Source organism: Vicia villosa, unplaced genomic scaffold (assembly GCF_029867415.1).
Source record: "Vicia villosa cultivar HV-30 ecotype Madison, WI unplaced genomic scaffold, Vvil1.0 ctg.000182F_1_1, whole genome shotgun sequence".
NCBI classification, from domain to species: domain Eukaryota; kingdom Viridiplantae; phylum Streptophyta; class Magnoliopsida; order Fabales; family Fabaceae; genus Vicia; species Vicia villosa.
Genome location: NW_026705057.1, coordinates 1,069,863 through 1,078,293, shown reverse-complemented (window position 1 = coordinate 1,078,293; position 8,431 = coordinate 1,069,863). Strand labels below are relative to the sequence as shown.

General features: G+C 27.3%; 1 long non-coding RNA gene across 1 annotated transcript; it reads left to right on the top strand.

Annotated features, from left to right (window-relative positions):
• Positions 1 to 2,000: 2,000 nt before the first annotated feature.
• On the top strand, positions 2,001 to 2,690 carry LOC131625060 (uncharacterized). The gene is made up of 3 exons (XR_009290720.1): positions 2,001 to 2,118; positions 2,238 to 2,252; positions 2,352 to 2,690. It is a non-coding gene; the product is annotated as an uncharacterized LOC131625060 (long non-coding RNA).
• Positions 2,691 to 8,431: the final 5,741 nt, after the last annotated feature.

Sequence of the window (8,431 nt, the reverse complement as noted above, 5' to 3'; positions counted from 1 at the left end):
TGAGCAAAGTGGGGGAGAAGCTTTGCTTCTCGGATGTGGTTCAGTTGCAAGTTCGCAAATAGGATTGTTGTCTTGGTGTTTTAGAAACTGATTTCGGCAAAAGAATGTGTCTCTTGATTTATAAAAAGTTTGAGAGTGAGGAGATATGTTAAGAGTTGTTTGGAATATGTTTAAGTTGAAGAAAAATGAGTTTTGGAGTAATTTTCCGCAAGAAAAACACAGGAAAATTGCTGAAATTTTGTGAAACTTCAAAAATTCATAACTTGAGTTCTGGACATCCGATTTGAAACTTCTCCTAGCTGTCCTCATCAAACATTACCATGGTGCGATGATCTTTCCCTCTTTCCCTCACAAACTTGTCTTTCTAATTCTTGTATTTATTTAAATGATGTAAACATGGCTCTCTGAAGAAGGTAGCACACAACGAATCATTTACCTTTGTTGGTAATCTTTGTGCCATAGATGGAAAAGAAGAACCCCACTGTGGGGAGTACCTCTAAATTCCTACAAAGGATTTCAAACTTTCGAATGAAGATCCATCCATTAGGAAAAATATAATAAAGGGAAATTTTTTATAGCTCTAAGCACCTTATACTCGTACATGATGAACGGGATCGATTAACACCCCTAAAGAAGTTGCTCCCTGATCCTATAGGCATGCGATGCAAATCCTCTCATCTTTGAATAAGGTCACCAAGATAAGACCCTCTTCATCCACGGATCCTGATAATTTCAGAATTTATGGAAATCACCCATCTTTCTTTGCTTATTGCACATAATGCCATAGTCTTTAACCTTGTAATTTTTTGTATTGTGTGAGAATGAATAAGGGAAAGGAAGTAATTATCATTGTCACACACACTATTAGAACTACTAGTGCTCTCGTAACTCCCAAATACACCTATTTATAAGAGACCTAATTATAGAACCCTGTTCAAAGGAGGATATAACTTATATGGATACTTCCATCAAACCGTCCGCCTCCTATTTTTACATCCTGTTTGATGCATTTATTTTTAAGGGTGAGCCTTGTAGTCAACTAACCTCTTCTATTATTTTATGTTGTTTTATTTACCTCCTTTCAGTCAATTCTTTCAAAAAAATGAGACATCTAATTTCTTAATTGTGGTCTTCTCAATGGAGTGGTGAGTTTGGGTCTGTTTGGTAAAAATAGCGGTTGACTGATAAGCTAGCTGATAGCTTATAGCTTATGACTGATGGCTGATGACTGATGACTTATAGCTTATAGCGGATGGTTGAGACTGATAGCTTATAAGTTAATTGAAGTGTTTGGTAAAATTAGCGGTTCAATTAACTTATAAATGTAAAATGACATAAAAGATATTTAATATATATTTATTTTATTTTAAATTAAAATAAATTATAAGAGTTAAAAATGGATTTTAATTAAAATAATAAGGATAAAAAAGGAAGAAAAATGATAAGCTATAAGACATAAGCTAAAACGCTATTTGAAATAGCGTCTGGGAAATAAGCTATAAGCTAGTAAAATAAGCTATAAGCTCGTGATGAAAATACCGTTACCAAACGGGTCTAAATTATCATATGAGCTTATAAGACATAAGACATAAGCTATAAGCTCGAAAACATGGCTTACCAAACAGAGCCTTTATGTTTTCCTTTTTTACAGTGTTATTTTGGTGGCTCCCCCCTTAATTAGAGTTTTGTTTTGCTTACTTTTATTTATTTTTAGTGTACTACTTTTTTCTATGTGATATTTAAAGTCTCTAAAATCTTTTCTTAAACAACACATATGCATCATAATTTTGAATTGTATAGTGAGTTCCTGCTCAAAATATATGATACTATATTACACATATGCATCATTAAATGTCATAAAGAGGCAAACAAAATATATAAATAAACATAAGGGATATTTAATAATATTTATAATATTTTGAAGTGACATTTAATAATATTTTTTATGAAATGTTTTTTATCGATGTGAGGAAGGATCAACTTTATAATTTATAAAATGACTAAATTAAACCAATTATTACATACAGGGAAAAGGAAGAAATATGACCAAAATTATATTGTTTGTTAATGTCATGATTATCATAATTTCTCTATTTTTTGCTGCTATAAACGTTGAAGGTACATTATTTTATCACAATGTTCTTATTCGGTTACCTTTTCAAATTTTCTTATTCAATTTATACACAATGTTTTATCTAATATAATTTACATTATTTTATCATCTATTATTTTTACAGCGTTGTTATATCCACGTAAGTCACTTATAATCTTTTCAAATTTTCTTATTTAGTTTATACACAATGTTTTATTTAATATAATTTACATTATTTTATCCTCTTTTATTTTTACAGCGTTCTATCCTAGTATGAGATGTTCTAGTGACTCGGATTGTCCTCCATTTAGGTGTTGGAAACCTTGGATAACAAAGTGTGTCAAAAAATGGTGTAGGTGTAGATGTAAAACTGCGGAAGACCTATGATAACATTTGTGATGTCCCTTAGCTTTTGTTTTTAATTATTTATTATTTTTATAGCAATGCACCTTGTCACCAAAAATGACACTAAATACTTACACTCGGCTACGGTTTATCGTGAACAGTGTAATAATACTCGTGAACAATTCGAGTGAATAATAAATTTTAATGGTAACTAAAAGTTGATTAATAAAATATAAAAAATTGATTAATGAAATAGTATAGTTGGGTAATAAATCCTCACATATTAAAAATAGTTTTTAATAGTAAACAAATTTGGTCAATAAAAAATACAATGTTGATTAATAAAGTTATGAAGTGGGTTAATAAATGTACAAATATTAATAATATTTTTTAGTAGTAAAACAATGTTAATTAATGAAATGTAAAATATTTGTTAATGAAATTATGAAGTTGGTTTATAAATATTCAAATATTAAAAATAATTTTTAGTAGTAAAATAGAGTAGATTAATTAAATGTAAAATGTTGGTTAAAGAAATTATAAAGTTGGTTAATCACGCAGTTTTATATCGAAATTCTTTAATTAAAAAATAAAAAAATTATATATTCCATTTTTTATTTTTTTTTTATTTTATGACTTTGTATTCCATTCTTTATTTTTATAATTTATTAAACAGTTTCCCAAATGATTTATCTGATACCTCATACATTTGGTAAAAATTTGACATCTCAAAAATGACGGTTTCTAAAAACCGCAACAACGAGATTAAATTGTGATGGTCATTTATACTAACGTAATATGTTGAATATTTACACGGTTTTAACCGTCGATAAATAAAAATTCTATCTATCTATGGGGCACTATGAAAATAAGCGCTTTGTTACATAATCGATCGGCGTAGTCAAGGGAATTTTGCAAATACCTAACATACTAGTAAAGGACCCGTGCGCCCGCACGAGTCACATAAAGTCGGTATAAATATTAAATAAATATAATATGGTTATGGTTAAAGAATTATATTAAATTATATATTAATTAAGCGAAATAATTTCTTCAATGATGATTATCATATCAATATTAATTTAATTTATCAATTTGTAGTTGTTTTCAATGATGATATTTATGTTGGATAAAAATTAAAATAATATTAGAGATAATTAATTATTATTGTTGATTACAATTTTAACTCTGAAAAAATATAGTTCTTGATAAAAAGTAAAAAAATAAATAAAAATTGAGATAATGTAGTTATTATGTACTATCATTATCAACAATTTTTATGGGCTCCCACCCCTAGTATGTCTACCCGCCTTTTTTTCCGCAGACGCACATTATCAACAATTTTTATGGGCTCCCACCCCTAGTATGTCTACCCGCCTTTTTATGAGCATGATTCAAATTGCAAATTCAAATTATCAAAATAAAAAATTGCAAAAAAAATTATAACATCTATATAAGTCAAGAAACAAAAAATAATGAAATGACGTATTATAATTCAATGCAACACATTTAAATCTCATTATTTAACTTTAAATATATATTTAATTTGATTTACCAAAGAAAAATTTGTACAAAAGATGTATATTATTAATATTAATGTTACTTATCACATATATGTCGTTAAATTCTCATATTTGTGTTAGCTACTCATACCGAATCAAAAATACTAATGTAATGAAATAAAAACAGCAAAAATATTTAATTCAAATTGCATATCCAATAACAAAAATAGAACATTTATTAAATAAAAAATAACGTATAATTTTATTTATAATCTTGACAGAAAAAGATTTATATACCAACTCTTTCTTTATATTTGATATATTTAATGAAATGAATATAAATTAGAATTAACGTCAAATATTTTTTATAGATATTAAAGAAATGAATATAAATTAGAAGTAATGTCAACTATTTTCAATGGGAAAGATACAATAATGCGTATTGAAAGGTGTTATATGCATTTAATTTTTAATTTTTAATTCTATACAAAATCTTTTTTGTATGTTTATTTACAATTATTTTATATTGATTCTTCTATTTGAATTTGAATTATGTCAAGGTACTATATATTAGTTGATATTGTATGGAAGGTAGAGAGTTATATAAATTTCACCTTTTTTTATCATTAATTAACCGTAATGATTACTTTTAGATATTGGAATTGATTGGAAAACTTGTAGCATGCAAAAGAAATAATGATTGTTTTTAGATTGAAATAAATAAATTGAAAAATCATATTTAATTTATGAATTAAATCAAATCCTAATTTTTTTAACTCTCCATTGAACTTCAGTGAATCATATATTTAATTTATTGGAATTTAAGATGGTCCTCCGAACCATGAAGACACTTATTTTTGGTGAAATTTTTATATGAGAGAATCGTAGTCAAACTCTCCCGTGAAATCTTATCCTTCCTTTTGAAATTTTACGTGAGAAAATTGCAATCCCAATTTTAAACTTTCCTGTGAAATTCATATACCAATTTTTTTTCAATTAAATATATTAAAAGTTTTTTTTAAAGAATTAAATATGAAGATGTACACTACTTATATATAATATTTTAATAAATAGTAAATAAATATATAATAATTGATATCTTGGCCTTTTATTTTAAATATAAAAAAGAAATAAATTTGTGTCTTTCATAAAAAAATTTGTTTATTCATCAATCATAATTTTCTAATGTTTTTTAATAAAAACAAATATATGTATCAACTTTTAGAATAAATGTTAACATCTTATCATAAATAAATGCTAACATTTTTTCATGTCAATTTTATTTCTATTTGTATCATGTAATAATAATATATATCATTTTTTATCAGGTATATGATATTTTTGCTTAAAAAATTTATAAAAGAAATCATACTTAATTGATTGAAACAATTTTTATAGAAGCAAATTATTGTTGCCTATAAAATTGACACTCTAAATCAAAAACAAATTTGAAAATCAAAATAAAATTGAATTAATTAATTTAACGTTTTATTAATAAGTATTTATATGAATTACATATATAAGAAAATTAAAAAAAATATGGATTATACCAAATTATATTTTGGTAATGTAAGAATATTCCAATTATTTTAAGATAATTTACATCAAATATTAAATAAATATTTTTTATCTATTAGTTTGAAATCAAAATTAATCATCAGAAATTCTTATTAGAAGGAGTTAAGTATTTTTTTTCTTGTATTAAGTCATAATATTAAATATAATTATTTTCTTTTAATTTATGATATTTTTTTAAGATAAATTTATAAAAAAAACATACTTAATTTATTAAAGCCATTTTTATAGGACCAAAATGATCTTGTGATTTTTGTGTATTCACCTATTGTTATTGTCCATCATGTAAAATATTCATTTATAAAAAATTATTGCCTTCCGATTTCTTATTATCATTGAATAAATATTTTTCTTATTATCATTCAATTAATATTTTCATATTCTCATTCAATTATTGTCTTTTTTTCATATTCTCATTCATTTTTCATATTCTCATTCAATGAAACCCTAGGTGAATTAACTAAAGGATCATGCTTTTCTTCAAGATAAGCTCATCTTAACCCTAATTTGTTCACATAAACATGTACAACTCATTTGGTAAGAAATCATTTTGAAAACATTTCATTTAAAGGCTTTTAAAAAGGCATACAAAATAACACTTTTTATTTAATTTAAAAGGACTTAAATAAATTTTTTTTTGTGATTTTAAATATTTTCATAAAATATGTCACTTAATTAGAGGGTGTGCACAAAATCAAATGAAAAAGATTTAATTTGCTATGGTAAATAAATTATTAAATTTGTGAAATAAAACAAAGAAAACAAGAGATAAAAATAATGTTTTGGCCTAAAGGGAACTTGAACCCACGCCCTTGTGGTTGCTGGTGAAAAGATTTATCATTGGGCCAAGCGCCCAAGGTGATAAAACAATGAGCCCAAATCAATAAAATGAAATAAGTGAATAACAAATAAAAATAAAAAATAACAAAAAAAAGTCCGAGGTGTAACATCCGTGTAATTTTAATATTAATTTAATTTGGAATATTAAATTAATAATTAGAATTATTAAGGATTTTGTGAAAATAATAGAAAAATAATGGTTTATGGCAATTGCTCCATGTGAGAAAATAGTAAAAGAGGGGGTTTGATATAGTAAGGCTCTTTACTAATTTTATTATTATTTTCATAAAACAATTGGAATTGGGAAGACAGAAAGAACGTGCAAGAACAGAGGTTTTGGGAACACGAAGAACGTGAAAGAGGAACAAAGAGGAAGAGACCAAAGATCAAGAATTTGGCTAAGGTAAGGGGGAAACTTCCAATTATCATCTCTTATTGTGATTATATATGAATAGTGTATGAATAGTTGTGTTGTTGAGTCAATTCGGTTTGTATGTCAGAGTTAGGTTTTGGGTTCTAAGAATTTGGTTTAGATTTTGGGATTTTGATGTGTGGATTCACGTATGATACGCGTATTAGGATTAGTTATATGCGTATGGACTTGATGATACGCGTATGATTGCTGTGTATGAAAATTCTATTTCGTGATTTTTCTGGAAAGTTCAATGACGCGTAACTTTCGATCTTTAGGCCTGTTTTGTGTGTTGTTTGAGAATGAGTAAACCTTGTGATGTGATCTTGTGATTTGATGATAATTTGATTCTATTGAATGATGTTAATTTATATATGAACATGATTAATAATAATGATGATGATGATGATGATGAAATGAGTATAGATGATGCTACTCATAGAATGGTGATGATGAAAGTATGTTATATATATGTTTGCATGCATTCATAAACATTGATGAGGGCTGAATCCTAGATGATGAGAGGATTCAGTGAGGGGCAGAATTCCCATTGTGTGGAATTTGTGCTGGCAGGGCCGTATCTGGATGATGATAGATCGGTCGGTGGGTGATTCCCATTGATGATGTTTGGTACCACATGCATAGAGTCAGTTGCATTCATTTGCATGAATTTAATAACATGACTATATGTATGCTCTTGTATTATTTTGGTGGTATGTGTTTGTATGTTGATGGATGATCTGGATATAGATGAGTTGGGTGAATAATATAACTGTTGATGTACTGTTATTTATAATGCAATAATATTTGTTAATTGTGAATGAGACTCACCCTTACATTATATTTTTCAAATTGAGGATAGCGGCTTCGACTCGGTGAGGATTAGCTCATGAGTCAACGTATTTATTTAGCGTCGGGTCATGCTCTGATAGGTGTAACACTGGGGAACGCTGTTTTAAGCCTATGACATTAACTCTGTTTTGGTTTAATTAATTTTGAGGATTAAAGCATTGATGATGTAATGCTAGTTTGATGATTATTCCGCTGCGTAAACATGCAATAGTTTATTTATGAGTTATGTTAAGATGTTTCTTCAGTGAATGCATGACTTATGACCGATACGGTTTATTTTATTTATTAATTGTGATGCCCTTGTGCATGTTACTCTGATTTAATGTGTTTAATTTCCGCGGGGTTTAGAAGGGTGTTTCACGAGGTGAGGGATGTTTGATCCCTAGAGTATGGGCACAAGAAGAATAAAGGTGTGCGCTCTACCACTGGGGTTGTGATACATCCATTTATTAAAACGCATCCATATAATTATATTATAAAACTGTTAGATGATAGGCTAATGAGATGGGGGGTGAATAAATCAACATGAATTTCACGGTGATTTAAAAAATTTTGATTAATGGAAGCGTCTTGGAATCGAATTTCGTCTATTTCAAACCACTATTGGTAGGATCAGATATGATAGAACCACGAAGAAATTAATTACGCTAAAGAGTTTGAAAAATCAAATCAATATGTTTTTCAGCAAAATATTTGTTTGAATGGTTACACTTAATCACCTACTTCCAATGAGAATAAAATAGATAAATTTGCTAAGGAAATTTATCGAACACGTGTTGCACAAGCAAATCATAAAACACTTGGCGTGCAATA